This window comes from Polyergus mexicanus, unplaced genomic scaffold, assembly GCF_030449975.1.
Source record: "Polyergus mexicanus isolate NDT 795.1 unplaced genomic scaffold, iyPolMexi1.0 SCAF_6, whole genome shotgun sequence".
Taxonomy (NCBI): domain Eukaryota; kingdom Metazoa; phylum Arthropoda; class Insecta; order Hymenoptera; family Formicidae; genus Polyergus; species Polyergus mexicanus.
Window position 1 is genome coordinate 8,587,098 of NW_027223326.1, and position 17,692 is coordinate 8,604,789.

The 17,692-nt window shown below is 36.4% G+C and overlaps 1 protein-coding gene across 5 annotated transcripts in view; it reads left to right on the forward strand.

Moving 5' to 3' along the window:
- The window catches only part of Fas3 (fasciclin 3), a 276,317-nt gene that overhangs the window by 93,440 nt on the left and 165,185 nt on the right, over positions 1-17,692 (forward strand). Inside the window, exon 2 of one of the 5 annotated variants that reach the window (XM_070298016.1) lies at positions 995-1,061. The exons of the other annotated variants lie outside the window; for them this stretch is intronic. The gene's annotated coding sequence lies outside the window, so the exon portion shown is untranslated. The remainder of the gene's footprint in view (positions 1-994; positions 1,062-17,692) is intronic. 5 annotated transcript variants of the gene reach the window in all.

Sequence of the window (17,692 nt, forward strand, 5' to 3'; positions counted from 1 at the left end):
ATATTTTTTTTATTTTTCTAATATTCGCTTGTATATTAAAACATTAGTCGTATTATTTCATATTTGTGTGATCTTATTATTATTTTTTATTCTTACTCCGCATAATCATTTATTATATACAATATTTTAGAGTACTTGGCCGTGGAATGGGCGGTAAATTTTTACTCTATTCTAACTGTGCTTTGCCCTATTTCTCTCGCACGTAGACATTTTTCTTTGCGTGCCATCGTTGCGGAGATCGGTGAAGAAAAAAATATACTCGTGTTGTAACGGGCGACCGTAGCAACGGTACGAAATGGTAGTTGCGGAGAAATATGGGCTACTGCTGCGAGTATTCGCCAAAGGTTCTTATGTTAGTATAATTAAAGAGATTCTTGGAAACGTTACGTAAGCGGGTATCTTTGAGCCGGTAAATTTATCGTGTTCGCAGCAAATATATTGGGGAATGCATATCTGCACGTTATAATTACACTTGCAAAGGAACATGTATATACATATTTTTTTTGTTCTCTTTTTATTAACTTATTATTTTTAATTTGGCACAAACTAAATTTAATTATTTGTTGCTATTTAATACTAATTAGATAAAAATATTATACATATGAAGATATACATTATACATATGAAGAGAGATATTCTTCGAATTCTTTTTTCATCTACAGACTTTTCGATCAACGAAATTTTAATTAAAGGTATCTTTTTACCTTTCTTTCAAAATTTATTTAAATATATATATCTAAAAGTGAACCTCGGAATAATGTGGGTAAAATATTATAATAATTATATTCTAAATTTTTCATTATATATTATTTGAAAATTATTGACATATCATGTGTCGTACATACGTTAACACATATTTAACTTTGACAGATTACAAATGAATGATATGTGAACACCTACAAGAAACTTTGAGAATATTTTAACAATTTTTTTATGTTTAGCATAATGATTCTATTTTTTCTCACCTATAACATTGTCATTTTTCTTGTTGCAGGTAAGAGAAGGAGAATTTCGCGACAAGGGACCTCTTGCGGATTGACGCTTGTATATACGGAAAAGACGTAAGTGAATTCCAAAGATTCGTAGCGCGCGACGCGGAAAGCTCAGCAGCCGGTCCGAGCAATCGTAAATCGTATCACAATAAAATGGTCGTGCTCCCGGGTACCCTTTTGAGCACACTTCTGGCCAACGGCATCGCCGAACTATTGTGTTGCGCCAGCGAAATGAGCTCGCGCTGAGATTTACGGTCGCATCCTTTATGCCCCGCGAAACTGCACCGAAGATAGTACCGCGAGAGAAGAAGAGAGAGAGAGAGAGAGAGAGAGAGAGAGAGAGAGAGAGAGAGAGAGAGAACTGTGAGCAGTTGCTCATGTTGCTTTCGTGACGAATGGCAATATCGTAGCCGAATCCTATGATCCGCGATTAAAGTTTCCGCACGGGCGCGAGCGTCTGCCGTGCTTGCGACAAATTTCATTTACTCGCCGGAGCTTTCTTATCTCTTTAAGTCGCAATATTTCAGGGAACTCTATACAGTCCTTCGATTATACGATGGTACAGCAAAGCGCACGAGATTAAACTCATTTTGTGCAATCGCCGCGGTAATCAAAATTAATTACATTGTTAAATATATTTAGTTTAATTTTAGAGAAAGGCAGCAGTGTATAACGCAGTTTACAAATTAACATTAATATGATTATATTCGTAAATATCCGAAAATTCTTCTCGGGCAATTTATAAAAATACCAAAACATAATTATTTTTCATAAATTAAAATGTATATAGTATCTTTTATTCTCGAAAATTTAAAGTGTATATTTATATACAATTTAAATTCAATCGCGATTTAATTTTAAATTTAAGCGCAACGTAATTAAAATTCCACTCGTCGATGTCAATTTGTTAAACCTATAATATAGTAATACATTATTAAATATGACGCCTTGCAAATTGCTATAATTACCGTGAACAATTAGCGGGCACCAATGGCATTACGATGCAATATGATGAAAACTACACACACACAATCAAGTATTGGCTTTCTAAAACTATTGTGTAACCTGGTTGATTTTAATTATACCAGAATTATTTATTTCGAAATATGCAGGGCACGTAAAGCGCTAACAATAAATTTTTAAACAAGTCAATCAATTATTTGCATTTTTATATTGCTCATCGCAGTAATTACGTACTGCTATTTCTATGTTAAAATATAATTACTATTAACACGCATGCACATACACATAGAACAATAATTATTTCTCAACTAATCATTTTATATATAACACTTGCATTGTATAAATTAATGGTGTTGCATAAATTACAAATATATGAAACGAGATATAAGTGCAATTGTTTATCGAGTATATAAAAAATTATATATATATATTTTTTTTTATTTATTTATTTATTTATTTATTTATTTATATTTTTATCTTTCACAATTTTTAAGCAATCAATACGAATTTTTTTATTTATCTATAATATGAAATTGACTCTTATATCTTATTTTCCGAATGATCCAATTAAAACGTGATCGTCCCTAAGTCGGGTTTGGTGCGACCGCGAAAAACGCAGACAAATCCCACGGGAATCCCGGGACGTTTGCGGAACTAATCGGCCGATTCGATCGGTCGTTGATGCTCTCATTAAACGGCGGTTTTTTTTCCAGGGCAGCCGGCTATTTGTGCGAATTAAGTGACTCTACTATAGTCGGATGCGAAGATACGGCAGTAACGGAGCGCGCGAATTTCTCACCGCCGATTTGCTCGATTTATCTCGCGTTTCCCGTCGTTTCGTGTCAGCGGCCCCTCGTTCCTTTTCTCGTCGCGTTCTCTCAAAATCCGCCGGCCGAAATCCGCTTAATCGCACTCGTCGACTTCTCGACGCGAGGATATAATAACGCGTGTCCGGCAGGAAATAATTGATGATACGAGCTCGATGATACGGCGCGTCTTGCATCGCGCAGCATAACCCGCGGGACGGGAAAGTACCCGGTGGCAATTTATTATCGCCGGTTGTCGATAATCGACGCAGCATCGCGGTTGAAACGCGATTCAGCCGTCGTCCGATTTTTTACGGCCTATTGGCTCGTTGAACGTTTCATCTTGCGAGAGATATTCGGCGTTCCTGTCGCGTTATTAAATAATAATTCATGCCTGTCCCTCTTTCTCGTATCACTAGTTGAAAAAAAAATTGTTATCGATATGCGAAGGGACTTTGCACTCTCTGTCATCGAAATAAAAATTCATTTTTATTCGAAAACTTTATTAGAAAACATTGCAACTTTCTCTCTTTCTCTCCTATCATCGTATTTAATAAAAATTGCATGTTTCGTGAATTCTGAAAAATTTCGTGTATTACTCTAATATAATTTATTTGACGAAATGGTTTTAAATAAAGAAAATTTTAATATAATTTGAGAGTTTTACAAATAACTAATTAACAAGAAAAAGAAATCTTAATTTAAATTATTGCATCTACTTATTTAAAAATTGATAAAATGAGAATGTTAATATTTATTCAGTAGGAAATATTAATTTAGTTCATTACATGCTTGATATTCATATTACTTTTATTACAATTAATTTTAGGATTACATTTATTACAATTAACAGGGCAGACATTTTCTTATGAGATATAAAATTAAAATATAAGATTGCTTGAATTTGAGATTTAATTAATTTCTATATTGCGATCATATGTGCGACGATTATTACGCGAACACAAAACCGATGACTTCCGATAGTACGATAAAATTTTCGTCGAGAGCAATCGACATAACGGTCGATCGTGCCGCGGATGTACCTTCTTAGAGACGAGAGTTAAAGGTCCGAATCACCGATGGATAGAGAGGACCAAGCAAGCATCCAATGACACTGGAGGATGTTTTTTAATAGGAGTCCTCTCGAAATGTCGTAAAATCTCTTTATCGCGAACTTTGCTCCTTCTTACATCCCAATCCCCAGTTTCTCTCTCTCTCTCTCGTTCTTTCTGTGTTCCGTGTCGTTGTCAATTACTCGATGAAGACAGGCCGTCGATATGAAGACGGCGAAGAGAAAATGAATTCAGCCACGCCGGTCTATCGAGATCAACTCCATATTTAATCATACACATCACTCGGCCGACCGCAACTTCCGCCAAACTTTTAATATTCCAGATATTGGAATCTAGATAAGTTTAATTAAAGATTAGGTCTATTGAAATCTCTGTCAGCAACCGACCGGTTAATTCTCGAAGAGATTGCTTTTTTTTTTATCACGGCAAAACTCTGCCGAGTTACAGAAATTTTTTATTTCATTTTAATTATTCCCACTTTTCTCTGCGTCGTAATAGTTGTCGGATGATGAATTTTACCAAGTACATTCTGCAGAGTAAATTTATGCAATTTTAAATATTCGTACGAGCACTTCAATAAGGAGGAATTGCTTCTTTATTTCGCGTTGTTTTTAGCTCGCGAATTAAATCTTCCATTTTCAGAAATCAATTTTAATCTATTTAATTATTGCCACCGTTTAACATCGAAATTAATGTCTAATAAATTTTATCAAGTGAGCTTTGCAGAAAATGTATATATTATTACAAAATATATATAATTCCATTATCACTAACTATCGTAATTGCTATCAATTTTTATTATTTGAATTGTGATATTGGGAGTTGATTAATGTATATAAAATAAAATTTTAATCATACACACGCAGAACTTCCGAACTATTGGTGGGAAAGAAAATTGTAAAAAAAAAAATAGAAAGAAGGAACCTAGAAAGAGGGAATTAAATCTGGTTTGATCGAATCTATTACGACTGCTATGTGACTGAACGCAATTTTTGCGCGGTCCCTGAAAATCATTCGTCAGACAGCATACCACGACTTTCGTCAATGGATTACCGTGGAATTTCTTTGTGCAATCGCGATCGTCTTCTTACAGTTCTCTCATCCTTTCTTTTCCATCCTTGTCGCTCTTTTCTCGACAGGGAGTCACTCGTTATATCCTTTCTTTTCCCAAGGTTCTTCCTCGTGGAAGCAAACCTTATTTCCTCAACGTTCAACGTCGCGTATAATTTTGCACGCGTCGGCGAAGAATCGATACTTGCTGGAAGCCCTTCTTTATATCTTTTAATCCGGAGATTAGCATAGACCCACATAAATGACGTAGTTATCGACTGTGGGGCTTATGCAACCAAACGAGCAACGAAAATGAGTATTGGCAAGCTTGCGCTGCAAGCGGATTGGTATACTCATTCGAATTATTAAAGCTCTATACGAATTTATTAGTTAATGTTACAACGATGTAATCGTCGCGTAATGCAACAAAATCGACGATATCGAGCTATATACAAATTCGATTAAGCGCACTTGCTACTAGTCGCGTAATCGTACCGTAATTATTACATGCGTTGAAATTTTCTCGCAAATTCGGCTCGTTTCGCGCAATGATTCGCGTATTCGTATATTGCACATATTCTGTAGATATCAAATTTAATCGTGTTTTTTTTTCTATTGCACCGTTGAATTTTAAACATCCGGTGACTTTTAGCTGGAATTATGTCTAATGGGATTCCGGTATCCGGATTGAAACGGAAAGATGGACATGTGCCATCTACGCGGACAGTGGCTGGACGCTATTCTCGAGAATCAATGAAAAATCTGCGTCTGAATGGTAACAATCGGACGGTGCCCGATCAGTCGCTTCATCGTCGATGGCGGATGATTTTTATTCCTTCGAATCGGCGCGGTCGGTCGGGATGATGCCACCCCTCTTCGATGAAAAAGCGAAAGAAAGAATGGCCGAACTCGTGCGCCTTTCAGTCGGCTTTATGAAATTCGAGGGATTCAATTTGACGAGGAATTCGTTCTAAATGGCCCCGGTACTCGCTTGATACCCGAGCCGAGTCGCGTGTCCACGCGCTCTGCTGGAATGTGCCCTGGTGCACGACGGGAAATTAATTTGAATCCACCTACGCGTAAAGTTCCGGCTTTGACGCGCTCGTCCGCCACACCGATCACGCAGCCTTTCCTCTCTCTATTGCATTTAGTCTACTGGAAATCTTGTGTAAAAATAACCGAGGGACATTACTTGTTAACGAGATTTATCAAGTCGCATAATGTATTCCGCAAATTAATTATGCAATGATGAAGTAATTTGGTAATACAATATAGATTCGAATATATGTGTAAGTGGCGAATATATTTAAAAGTAATTAAACACACGCACACACACACAAGTAATTGATATTTAATTAAATCTTAAATATTAATACAGATACACAAACAAGTATAATCGAATATATGATATAAACATATATGATATACATATAATATTTTAAGTCATACTATATCATCAATCTATAATATCATATATTTATAAAATCAAATAAAAAATATTATTAAAAAAAATTATAGAAAAAGGAAAATATTTGAAATGTTCTCTAAATAAATATTTTATAAATAACTGTGAGGCAGTTGTGCATAATTAAGTAAACGCTTTTATATAATATATTATTATGCATATACTGTTGATTGGCAAAAAAGGTTCAGGATATGCTCTTTCTTTATCTGTGGTTTGAATAAATGTGATTTCACATGCAAATAATCGGACAATGATTGAATATAAACGATTGTTCGGCGATATTTTATAAATAACGACCGTTCAGTGTTGGAAAAAAAAATTATTTTGTTATGTGACCATGTGTTTCATGATATATTGCTGGAGATTTGGTGCAAATCACACTTTTTGCAATCGGTAAAAACCCAGCCTTTCGGTTAAACACATTCTATTCTGTAATCAAATAATAAACCGAAAATACTCGGTGTATATAGCCTGCGTTATTTTACAGAAAAAAGAGTAGCCAATCCCGTTAGTTTTTTTATACTCTCTGAATTGCTTCAATAACTGGTGGTTTACTCGTTCGAAATACCAACCATTTAAACTCGAAATTTATGACATCATGAACGACAGGTTTAAATCATTTGCGAATATTAAATTTTTGGAATACAATACCATATGTTATAATTGCATGAATCGGTACATTTGCACTAAATATAATTATTTTATTCTCCAGAAAACTGGATAAAATTTATATAACTGGCTTTTGAAATTGCCTTATATGTATATGAACACTTTAATATTTAACCGAGTCCCAAAATTTTATTTTTAATTTTATTCTTCATTATTGATAAATTATTTATTTCTTTTTTTAACTTAATTTATTATATTTGATTTGAAATGCATTTGATATAGTGTTATGTATTTTGCAGATATTTAGACTTTTGCTGATATTGGTTTTACAATTTATAAACCTGAGAGCAAAAAAATTTTTACAGTCTATTGGAATTTTTCATAAACTTCTCGAAAAGTTCAGAGCGTTGTGTCTATGCTTTAAGCCTAATATCTAAAACAATTTTGCACTCTTGGGAGATCATCGAGCGCAACAACTTACGAGTCACACGTAATCCTGCGGAAAACCCTCGACGGATAAATGACTGCGTAGCATTTATTCGGGAGCGTCGTAAAAATGTAAACCGACGTTATTTATGCGACACACGTGGCACGTGTTGTGTGAAACCAGCAGCGCCGGCGCCGACGTTGACTTCATTTTAACGGGAAGACTACTTCCGCTTGCTGTGCGGTCGGAGCATTTTTTGTCTCGGTATGGCGTTTTTTAAATTTTGCGGATGAAAATGGGACAAGGGAGATCGACAATTCTTTGCATTTTTGTCCCCTCGTCTTGGACAAAATGCGCGAGAAAATGCGAAATTACGATATGTGACTCAGCTTATAGAAAGGGTCCTATAAAGCGAAGTATAGCGTAAAATTTGCAACAAAGTAAAAATTATTGTCGAAAATATGTTTAGACGAACAGAAAATCAAAATATAAAAACGCATAAAGAAAATTTTGATAATATGAAACACCGAAAGAATGAAATTTTATGCGCTAAAACATGGCAAAATCTTTCGACATCTTCTGCATATTTATCGCGAAATAAAGAACATATAGACGTAGGTAGATTGTAAATAATTGAAACAGGCGCGCGCGAGATTACGTTATTCCCGTGGATTTGTCGCGTTGATTAGAATCAGGTAACGATAATATTGCTTCACGATAATACGCAGATATTCGCGCTACACATGACGCACTTTCCATTACGTCGGTGTTTGGTCGTAAAATCAGTATATTCCGCACATTTGCTCTCAATGCGGATACGTAGAATTTCATTACGCGGCACAATTCGGCATTATGTGTTTGCCACGAAGACCGAGATGTTTTTACGAGCCCCCGCACACTATACCGGAGAAAAGATGTTCGGTTTTTCGGAAGGGACCGTCGCCGCATCCGTCATCGTCTTTTCGCGCCGTGTCATAAAAATGGAACGACCGCGAACTTACGATTTGTATCTCGGGCATCGACGACGATCAACAGCGATGGCGAAAGTTTATCCCAAACTTTCGCCGGACGGACAACAAATTCGAGAGGTGAAGCTAGCGCTTCTGACGGAATTGAATATCGAAGAGGATCCCCCCGCTTATTGTTTGGCGGGCAATTGGACGATTTGCTGCGAGATTAAAAAATATAGGCTAAAAAAATAGATTTGAAATGATAAAAAGAATTTTCAGTAGGAATCAATCAGAAATAATCCAATTCATTCGTCGTGTGCAATTGCTTAGATTGATTGAAATCCAACTCAAAATTTTAATGTATAGAAAATTTATTTCTTATATTATTATTTGATAGATTTATGGAACAAAATTAAATTTAAAAATATAACTTATTGAGATTTTATTTCTTTAGTGAAGTTCTATAATAGATCTTTGTATAGAAGGAAAGAACTCTTAATCTGACATCTATATTATAAATAACAAATTATGTTTCCATTGTATGAAACTTTTGCTAATAAGATAAAGTTGGTGTAAAAAGTTTGTCATATTCATTAAATAAAAGCGAAAATAAAATTATAGCGAAGTCAAAGCGTACAATTATCGCGCGCGCCTCGATATTTAACTTTAATATATTTTTCTTACACGAAAGAAATCTTTTAATTATCTTCTGTACAAGAAACTTTAAATTTCAAACTTAATACAAAACTTAAAAAAGAAAGATTATAAATCTCTCCTCTATTTTACACTAACTTAATATATACTTTGAAATTGTCAAAAATGTTTGAAATCTTTAACGACAGATACTAAACTCTCAACGAGCTAAATGCACGCTTTCGGAAAAGTTCTGTGCCAAGGGGGGAGACCAGTCGGATAAGTGGCCCCTAAACCGGGTATACGACGGAATCCCGCAAGCACTCGCAGAGAGGCAAACATGAGCGAGTGGTACGCGAGTCCGGTTCGTTCGCTCTTTCCCTCTTTACTCCGCTGTTGGCTTTTCGGCGAGTCCCTTCCGATTCAGTCCATTTTGTTGACATTCGCCGGAACTCTAAACAGCTTCCGGCGGAAGTTTTCCCGCAGTCTCCGCGGGCCGAGTAGGGTGGATGCCCGAAACACCCTTTTGGTGGATATTTAAGCCACCGCGCGGAAAGAGCGCGAAAGAATCACGCGCCAGCGCTCACCCTCTTGTGTAACTCCCGGGATTTCCCCTTAATCTTGCTCGGCCATGCATTCGGAATTACCGACGGTCGGCGTGTGTACGTTAGCGATAAATCTATCGCCCTGGACAAATCTTCCGCTTTCGTAATTCCACAGGGCGCGAATACGCGCGACGGGGAACGTCGCTACGAACTAGTAGAGAGGTACTAATGTAGACGTTACGATGCGTCTTGACACTCGACGGCATACATAGATAAACTTTATGAATTTCTAAATTTAACGCGAGCTCCGCGATTCTATCTTGAAACAAAAACCTTTACCTAGTGTAGCTGTGGTGCATATACTAATTTTATATGACAAGAATATAAATAGCTCTTATAGACACTATTTATTTTGTTGATTGAATATTCAAGTCATTTTAACGATTATAAACATATTTTTATACAAATATTTTATATTTTTTTACATAACAATAAAAAGTGTGACGGTTTATTCAAATAGATTGAATAAACAGTAATTGATTTAATGTAAAAATGAATAAATATCTCGTAGTACGCGCGTATGTCGCAATTTTCAACAAACTGTCGAGAATAAAAGATAAAAATGATTTTTGTCGCGAGATATCGGTGAAATACGCGTGCTGACTAAGGATTAACGAGCATTTTATTTATTTATTATGAGAGAATTTATATAGATCAGTCATATTTTTTATCACTCGTACATATTGTTATGTAAATTTAATTTTTCTCGATACGCGAAATATATTTTTATTTTCAACATAATGGCCTTGTATTTTTATTATTAAAACCCAATTTTTATATGCTAATATATATAAATGAAATTAGTTTTGTCAAGATATGGTAACATAAAATAGAAAGTTTTTCGCATAATATTACAACTTATTCTGTTTATTTGACATGAAATGCTGCAGCATCGCTTGATTCAGCTGCTTGTAAAGTTTCTTAATCGTAAAATTGAATCAAAACGGCGTAAAGTATATCCATAAGGCGTAAGATTTTATTAAGCAAGTCGTTGGTGTATTCGCATTTGCTGGCTCTTTATTGCATCCACGCGTGTGATAAATCTGTCAACTCGCGAAAGTTGAGGTCGTAACTTAGGAACAACTTTGCGGTCCACAAAGGTAGAATCGCCGGGACAGGATGTGGACGAAAGTTTAGGGATCTCATGCAAATTTCATCTTCTTCAGCTAATAAGATACATCGTTATCTCCGTAAGTTTAAAACGCATACGTCTCTATACTCGCCACTCGGCAGTTTACAAAGTTAATTTTTTAATATTCATTTTGTGCGTGCGTGTGTGTGTGTGACATTGTGTGTTTTAAGCTATATTCGGCAGAATTTAAACGTATTATCGCAACGATATTATTCTTGCAGTTTTATGAATTATGGAAGATTGCAGTCATCGCGAATGTAAGTTTTACCGTCCGTTCTGAAGGAGCCGGCGTAATAAAGCAAAGATAAAGAATAGCCCGGAGTTCGATTAACTTCTCGCAATCGTATAAATCCGCGCGATAAATCATTCTGACTTAATAGTTTCGGAGAATCCCGTAAATTCAGCCTGGCCAAATCGCCGAGGCTCGCGAGAGACCGGAATCTCTATTTTCTCTCATGCTAATATTCTTCCACTTCCGCCCAATAAAATTCACAAGTATACGATGTCATAGATTCGCCTTAGTTTTTATACGAATGCATAGTACAATTGATTACACAAGAGCGATTTCTGGAATGACTCGATGATTAATTATAGATTTTCATGAAATTTAAAGTATCTTTTTTTATTAATTTTTCTACAGTAAAATTTTATTTTTATAATAGCCTGATTCTAATAGTGTGTTAAAAATTGGCAGAAAATAATTGAAAAAATATATATGTATTGTGCGTATAATTTATTCAAGACGATCTAATCATAATGAAACTGACATTCTTCGAGACTGACACATGGCACCATTATTTCGGCAAACATGATTCTTTACGCGTTGTATCCGGAATACGTATCTATAAAATAAAGAGGGAAACTGGGAAAACCCGGAAGGAAGATGAATCCTCGAGAGCGCGGAGAGCTCCCTGTTCTCTTATTTCGCCTAATAAAATTCCAGGGGCGTCGGTCGATCGCTGTGCCGGTGTCGCGACGCCCACCAAGTACCGTAGTCCTTGTGCCACTTTGGTCGAGCTCGGCTAGTGTGTTTTCCAGCTGTGTAAACAGATTTTATGCGGCGTGTAACCGCGAGGGAAATAGTGTCCCTCATTGTCTATTCCAAAAGCCACTTGTGCCTGATGATACTCTCTCCTTTTATCCGATTTCGAGATCGTCTTTATTTTTTCAAACTCGAAGATACGTGATGAAGAGAATCGTCTTTTCTATTATAAAGATTATTTCTTCTACCGAAATAATACGACAAATAATATAAATTCGAGGAGTAAAAAATATAATATACATCTAAGATATGAATGGAATTTTACAAATTTCGCGATTAAACTAAACATTTTCATCGCTATATTAATAGTCAGATGATTTAATTGGGGATGTAAATATTTGAACGAGAGATTTTATTCGACCATCTATCATCCTTATCATTTATATAAATGATCGATTAATTCTCTCGATCAAACAAACAACATCGGAAAGTGCTTTGATGCATATTAAATCTTGAAAGGTCATTATAGCAATCAATCTATCAGACAACGATTCTCTTTCTACTGAAATTCATAATCTAATATCTCGACAAAGAACAGACAATATAAATGAAGTTTGAAAAACATAAGCATAATTTTAATAATTCAATAAACTGGACGATTAATGATTTTCAGAAAAAAAAACAGATATGTTTAAAACAGATTTTCAATTATGATATGAATAAGTATGCTAACGATGTTATAATATTTAAAATTAAACAATCGTAAGTAAATATATATTTGTATTAATTAATGATACCAAAAAAAAAAAATAAAACGATATTTGCTTTTACATGGATATCTGTATATATTAATATAATGGTAATGCGAGAGGAAGCGCGAGAAGGATCGCGAGAATTGTAACGATATTGTTTACCTTCGATATTATCCTTCTGCTGAATTCCCAACGCGATTTCCGCAATCAGCCGAGGGATGGAAATACAGTGGCCGTGTGAGTAATTACAGGTGGCGGAGAGAGGTAAGGGGGACCGGCGCCATGGTGAGGGTGAGGGAGGAGGAAGGGGCCAGGAGATGCGTCACGGCTGGTTCACCCCGGTAGTGCGTGCCACGCAACGCTTACCGCGGTAATCATACATGCGTAACGCGAGACCGCGGAGCTCGTATATCGTCCAGTTATTACCGCCCGTATGTACGATTGCATTGCTGCACGTGCTGCGGATGCAACTGTGTCGCGCCAGGATCGTAACTGTTGTGTAGCGAGGGTGCAGTAGCACGAATAGGGAGTTGTGTGACGGATTCCTTTTTCCCTTTGTTCTCAAGCGGAAGAAAAGAGAGAGGTCGAATATCGTAATTTTGATCTCCTTATTAAATTACAGATTAGATTAAAAACTGAATAAAGAGATAAAGAAAAGAAGTTCGAATTACATTGATGACGCGTGTTCACTTAAAACAAAGAAATATGTCATTCCGGTATATATCCGAGTCCTTTCGTCGTTCTCGAAAAATGCGAGAAACGAAAACGATTGATGCTCGGCGAAATTTTCATCGAAACATTATTTGCAGTTTTTTTTAAGAATGAAGCTTCACGAGTTCGTGATTTTTTTTTATCCTAAAAAACGTAAGAATTCGTTTGTTACATGACATCCTCTTCTATATCGCGCAGTTATTATTCGAAAGCGAGAAAACATATAGTATATATATATATATATATATATATCAAAGTTACTCTAGACGATGACTCTCGAGGAGATTCAGAAAGTAACACGAGCCATGTGTATTATTTCAATAAAGACACATAGATTCGTATGCCGTGTACTCGACTAGGTGATTTCGCATATATCTACGTCCCGAAGGGTTGATACGACGGTGAATTCCAAAACAGTCGATGTGGTGAAAATAAACGCGACGGCGTTTTCATTCAAAACAGGGGACGTTCGCGATCAAATAGCTAGTACGTAGCTTTTCGTCGCTTGCGCATCGTTATTTATAAACGATCATAAGCATATCGACGAAATCGATATTCTTTCGAGATAGACTTGTATCCGGGTATATAGATTTTATATTGAAAATTTTTAAGAACTCTTGTGAATATAATAAAGGTATAAAAATTATTAAGTATAAAATTGTATATTCACGATTTTTATCAAAAACTTTGAGAACCTTAAATATTAAAATTAACATATTTTTTATATTCGACATTTTCTTACGGATTATATAAGACGAATGTGTTTAATGATTGGACGCGTTATGTGATACGATGATGCGAAAACGTTTAACTTTCCTTTCCATCGTTGTGCCTTAGTAGGATTCGGGAAATTCAAGTGAACTTCACATTCGACGATTTACGACAGTTCTCGGGCACATCTTTTCTCTCTGCCTAACTTGGCGCGCGCGCACTATTCCTTTCGCTCTCTTGCCTCTTTTCTTTATCGGATAAAAGGCATTAGAGAGGTGCAACCCATAAAAGATAATATATTTTGCGCGATTCGGGTATGCCCCGGGTCAATTCTCTCGAGAGGAAATCTGGGCGAGAAGTCCAGGTTGATGCAGATCGCTTCGGAAATTTATATCGCTTCGACAAATTATAACGAGAAACTTGGCATTTGTAGACGTGGATAGAAGGGACTTACAATCAGATTAATATTCTCTAACGGAAGAAGCGTTTTATATTCAGCTTAATAAAAAGCTAATTTAAAATGTCTCTTGCAGGATATTTGAAAGTTGGCATCCGATATTACCAAAACTTAGTCCCTTCTTATCTTTATTCTCTAAACATATGCCTAGAGAGATAATGTTTTCAAATTCAAAGTAGTTATATATTATTTGATGAGAGCAAGTGATATAATATAATATTCGTATTACATTTTTATGATTTTTTTTTATTGTCTGGATGATGAGAATCTCGGCAACTTTGTTGATGAAGTATTTCTCTCTCTCTCTCTCTTTTTCTCTGATTTCTCTCAAACCGGATCTGTGGAAAACGCAAGAGAATTTCAACGATGTTTGAAGGATGGGTGATTACGTGTGCCTCCCCTTCTGATTAAATCGCGATAGACTCTCCGTGAGCTTGGTATCGCGCAACCATCGCCAAACTTGCTACGAAACTACATCGCGCCCGAGATCTATTAGTTCCCGATAAATCCACGATCCTTGAGATAGCGAACGTCCTCTTACTACATGGTTCGTCGATGAAACCACGACCCGAGATGCTCCCGTTGAAATTCAAATCAGTTTTCGCGATTCGTTTAGAACCAAATACCAGAGAATTCGAATAAGAATTTACGCGTGTTTTTATACATAAAGTGTAATAAAAGAAATCAAAAGTTTCTCTTTGTGCTAAAAATATGACAAGTTTAAAATTTTTTTTTGAAAGAGTATGATTTTTTTTTTTTTTTTTTTTTTTAATTTGCTTATATATTAGCAATCCGCTATATTAAATATATTAGATATGGATTTTTTTATACGATTTAAATAATTACTTGAAAATAGAATATATTAAAATTCTTTAATTATTATATAAAAATGTTATGTATAATAGTAATATAAGGCATTTGCATTTCCTACTCATCGATATTAGAGTATTTTCGATAAAACGAGATGTATATGGAGGAATCTATCGGTTCGTCTTGGAATTCAAACTAGCGTTTAGTCTAGATCTCGCATTATCGGCAAAGTCGGCTTTAAATCACGGCTTTAATGCTCGAGATAACGAGCGAATAAGATAAACTCTCCCTACGTGATTTTCTGATAAACGCATTCGATCAGTAGCGGCCGCCTAGGTAAAGCGCTGGGTATGAGAATTCCGCTCTCGAAAGAAGGGAGAAGAGAGAGAAGTCCTCGCTCAAAGGATGCGAGAAGAACGGCGGCGCGTGTTCGCGAGAAGGGCGCAAACTTTGGCGCCGGAGATTCAAAGACAGCGAGCGAGCTCCGAAAGAGGGATAAATCTAAGGGAAGGAGGCGGATCCCGAACCAGTCTGAATCCTAATTACGACGACCCAGAGGCGCATTAGACGTGACCCAGGACTAAACTTCTGGTTCCAAGGAGCGAGGCTAAGATCCGAGCGATGGCTGGGAAAGAGAGAGGGAGAGAGGGAGGATAGTTTTGGGGGCGGCATCAGGTTAAATGTTGCCGCTAGCAAAGGAAGCGTCGGATCTGCCAGAGAGGATTCCGAGAGTATGCGTCCATCTCGTCCTCCGGAAGCATCCTCCCCCCGGGGTAGCGTTCCGCTTCGTGGTAGAATTAACGCCTTAGTCCTTAGTCTGATGGTCTTACTCTCAGCCGGCCGACTTCTAATGCGATCCGGAAACTTTCAGCTTCCTTATACCGCCGCAGTGTGAAAGGCACGGGACAATGATTCGCTACCGCAGCATCGAAAGCCTTGTCGCTTGTAAAATAGTATCTTACCTACTTTAACGAACATTCGTTTCATTCGTTTTATTTTCGCGCTGGCAACGAGTTTAATCTCGCTTCGAAATTTAATAAGCGCATCTGTACGTTGTGTCATCACGCTATTACGTTATTTCGCTATTATCCTTTTATTTTCATGGTATATCCTTGGATTTTCTTTCCTTTTCCCTTCTTCCCTTTCTGTACTTAGATGGCGCACGTAAAATTCGCGCGGAAGATTTCTCGGAGGAGAAATCTTGAAACTTGAGACACGAGTACGTTCTGCCGAAAAGCTACCTAAAATTAGCACCCTAGTTTAATACCACGGCAGGTAGCCACCGGGTCGAGTTTCCGACGTACCTTCCGAAGGCTCGTGCATGATCTTTGCACTCGAGCGGGTGCACGAAGTAAAATGCCAGGCACGTCTATTCACCCTATCCACCTTTCAAACATGATCTTAAGTTAAGCACGATTTCCAGTGAATGCAGGCACGTTCGCCGGTGAACTACTAATATCTTTGTCCGCTCTGTCGCTCGACTAAATAATTATATCAAATATATCGTTTGCGAAGTATTTCTCGAAGATTTTACGCTGTAAACTACGCTATCTATTTATGATTAGAACGCGCGCAATAATTATTTTCTTTCTGAAATGCTTCTTGTACTTTTATACATTTTATATTATGTAAATTTTTCATTAATTGATTATTTGAAAATCGAAATGTATATATTTATTAATAAAAATTCTGAGATATTTCTATTTTTATAAGATATCAGAAAACAAAGCTTAAATTTCAAAAATTACAAATAAAAATTGTTTAAAAGTGAAAAGAACTTTGAAAATAACATATTTTGTTTTAAAATTGTTCGAATTTTTCGATTCTACATATTTTCTAGTTATCTTGAAAACTCTATTTGTATATTAATTATGATTTATAATATCTTTGACATATAAATGTTACTTTTTTATATATGTATGTATATATATATATATATATATTTCTTTTGTTTAATTTTTTTTTAAGTAAATAATTATATGGAAATTTCTCTGTACACTATGCACTTTTATAATGACATACGAATATTATGCACGTGCAAAAAGTGAGATAATTGTGGATCGGCTCGTTGGACGCCACCGCAAATCTTGACGCATGTTTATCATTATGACATTATAATTAACAGAGCCTAGTGCTTAAAAGTATCGCATGCAATTTGTTCTCATTAGTGACAGAGCTTTTTCCGTCAGCCCGAGCTCGTTGCGGGCCGCGACGGTTTGCCTTCGGCAAATACAGCCGCGCGAGTAAAATAATAGAGTCGCTAATACCATCGTTCTCGAAGCTTATACGAAGGCTCGGTACGATGGTGCGACACGCGCGATAATTTAAAGTGGGTTGCCCAATACCCACTCGCGCACCCACGTATATGGTACACATTCGCGCGTACGCGTCTTCAAAAACGATAATAACCGTACGGTACTCGAAGACTTTGGTATTTTGCGGTGAATTTCACTTGGCGGTAATAGGATCACGTGAAGATAAACTCCAGGATTAGGGGATTATCGAGTAACCTGCGTGCGTGCGGGCAGCATTAATGGTATGCTAATTTGGTGCTAATTCTGAAG